Genomic DNA, 2,909 nt, shown 5'->3' on the forward strand with positions numbered 1-2,909 from the left:
CTCCCAAAGTGCTGGGATTACAGGTGTTAGCCATCATGCCCAGCTGACATAATGTTTATATACCATTCCATGTATTCTCACCATTGTTTGTCTTAGGTTCTATAACTGAATATATGAAATGTTCATCATTTATGCTTTTGTCAATGTTTCTCCAGTTACTCTTGGATGCATGAAGCTCATTTTCTGTACAGTCCTCAGAAAGAGCAAATGTGTGTATAGTATTCCAAGTTCTTATACTTCAAACTTTTTTTCTCTAGCTTGCATATTTGACATCTTGGCTTGGCATGAAATATTTGTTTCACGCCTCCTTCCATCGAGTTTTTTGAAAATGATGTTAATGTTATCCTGCTCTGCATGATGATTTTGAGAAGTCTGATGCCAGTCTATTTCTGTTGCCCTTGTAAATTATTTCATCTTTTTGATTAAGGAACAGAGGATTTTCCTTGTCTTTAAAGTCTAATAGTTGTACTAAGATTTGTCTTGATTATTCTAGGTCAATTTTCCAGATATTTGGAAAACTCTTTCAATATATAGATTCAAGACTTTTATTTCAGTGAAGTTTTCTTGGATTATAGTTGTTTTGTTGTTTTTTTTTTAGACAAGGTCTCGTTCTCTGATCTCCCAGGCTGAAGTGCAGTGGACTATCATGGCTCACTGCAGCCTTGACCTCCTGGGCTCAAGCAACTCTCCTGCCTCAGTCCCCTGAGTATCTGGGACCATAGGTGCACGCCACCAAGCCCAGCAAATTTTTGTACTTTTTGTAGAGATGGGGTTTCGCTATGTTGCCCAGATTGCTCTTGAATTCCTGGGCTCAAGAGATCTACCCACCTCTGCCTCCCAAAGTGATGGTATAACAGGCATGAGTCACCATGCCAGCAGGATTATAGTTTTTTAACACTACTTCTGTCTCAATGCTTTGATCTTCTTCTTCTGGGACACTAATTATATGTAATATGGGTGTATTCTTTGCCTTTTTCTAATTCAACTACTTTCTTTCTGGCTTTTTTTTTTGAGATGGAGTGTCACTCTGTCACTCAGGCTGGAGTGCAGTGGCGCAATCTCAGCTCATTGCAACCTCCGCCTCCTGTGTTCAAGAAATCCTCCTGCCTCAGCCTCCTGAGTAGCTGGGATTATGGGCACACGCCCCCATGTCTGGCTAATTTTTGTATTTTTAGTAGAGACAGAGTTTCAACATACTGGTCAGGTTGGTCTCGAACTCCTGACCTCAGGCGATCCACCCACCCCCAAAAGTGCTGGGATTACAGGGATGAGCCACCATGCCTGGCCCTTTCTGGTTTTTTATATTTCTTCTTCTTTTTTTTTTCTTTTCCGACTTTCCTTTTTAAAGCCCATTTTCATTTGAAATTATTTTCACTTGGGTATCTTCAATTTAAAACTTCATTTTCAATATACCTTTCCTTCTCCATCTTTTCTGGGTTCAAGTATTTGTCATTTCATTTATTCTTGCTTGTCCATTGTGATCCTTAGTTTGAATCTTTTTTTTTTTTTTCTTTTTGAGACAGAGTTTTGCTCAAAAATGTTATTTCTAGAGATGGGTATAGGTACTATACAGAAACGAAAGAAACACTGGAGGAGCCTAGAGCACCAAGGGTGGCAAATCACAAGGCTCTGAAAAGAGTCTGAAGGAGGTGAATAACAGAAACCACAAGTAAACTAAAAAATATACAAGAGAAGGCAACACGAAAATGAAACAAGTAAGATCAAGGTAGACAGAGACAAAGACCCAGATGAAGAATGGTTATGAAATGGGATAGATAAGACCAATATAAAATGTTGTCTGGTTAGGAGGCAGCAAGATAACTGAGGTAGAACAATTAGAATGAAGAACAAAGGAAATTAAGCATTTGACTGGAAAGCAAACATCATAGAAGAAAGAGCAGAAAAGATGAAGATTAGAGAAAGCAACAGGTAAGCAGAAAGGAGAGTGAATTGTTTTCACTGCAAATTTTATGATGTTTTCTGCAAACATATGAAGCATATAAACTACTATGAATAAGCCATTTGGCATATATCACTCGTTCAAGTAATGTTGTAAGTTTAAAGCTGGTATAAACGCAGTACTTTGAGTGAGATTAAAAACAAATAAGTTGATAGGTTATGAGAGAGCAGTTTGGGAAAAATAATTAAAAATTTCAAACTGCCTTCCGTAGTCTTAATCCCTAACAATTTTACTTCCAATATTTTATCCTATAGAAAAGTTCTAACAAGCAGTAAAAACATACATATGTGTATAACAATGTTCATTCTAGCTTGAATTATATTTGGAAAAAAGGGAAACCTAAATGCACACTTACGTGGTTGAAAGTTCTGTATTAACATACAAGGGTGCCAAGATTAATGTGCAGTGAAAAAGATAACAGAGAAGCAATATAGCATAGTGATTAAGAATGCAGTTGGAGCATAACTGCCCGGATTTACTACTGACTATATCACTTTGAGCAAGTTAATTAACTTTCCTAAGTCTTACTTTATTCATAAAACCAGATTTTTAATATATCTATCTCAAAGACTTGTTGCGAAGATTTAAAAGAAAAAAAATCAATTTAAACACTTAGCAGACAGTATCTGGCACACAATAAATACTTTAGGTAACAGCGCTACTGGCCAGGCACAGTGGCTCATGCTTGTAATCCCAGCACTTTGGGAGGCTGAGGAGAGAGGACTGCTTGAGGCCAGGAATTCTATCAACCTGCAACATAGTGAGATTCCCATTTCTATTAAAAATAAAAATAAAAAAGATAGCTACTATAATTACTACCGTTATTATACTATGATCTCCTTTTTGTGTTTAATAAATATATAACCATGAAGAAACTAGGGAAAATATATAAAAAACGTTGAAAGTATCTCAGCCACAGAATGAAGTGTAACGGGTTGGAAAATACACA

At 36.7% G+C, this 2,909-nt stretch overlaps 1 protein-coding gene across 1 annotated transcript in view; it reads right to left on the minus strand.

Moving 5' to 3' along the window:
* Positions 1–2,909, minus strand: part of USP37 (ubiquitin specific peptidase 37) — a 126,383-nt gene that overhangs the window by 63,038 nt on the left and 60,436 nt on the right. The gene's annotated exons all lie outside the window — the stretch shown is intronic.

Source organism: Mandrillus leucophaeus, unplaced genomic scaffold (genome assembly GCF_000951045.1).
Source record: "Mandrillus leucophaeus isolate KB7577 unplaced genomic scaffold, Mleu.le_1.0 Scaffold70, whole genome shotgun sequence".
NCBI classification, from domain to species: Eukaryota; Metazoa; Chordata; class Mammalia; order Primates; family Cercopithecidae; genus Mandrillus; species Mandrillus leucophaeus.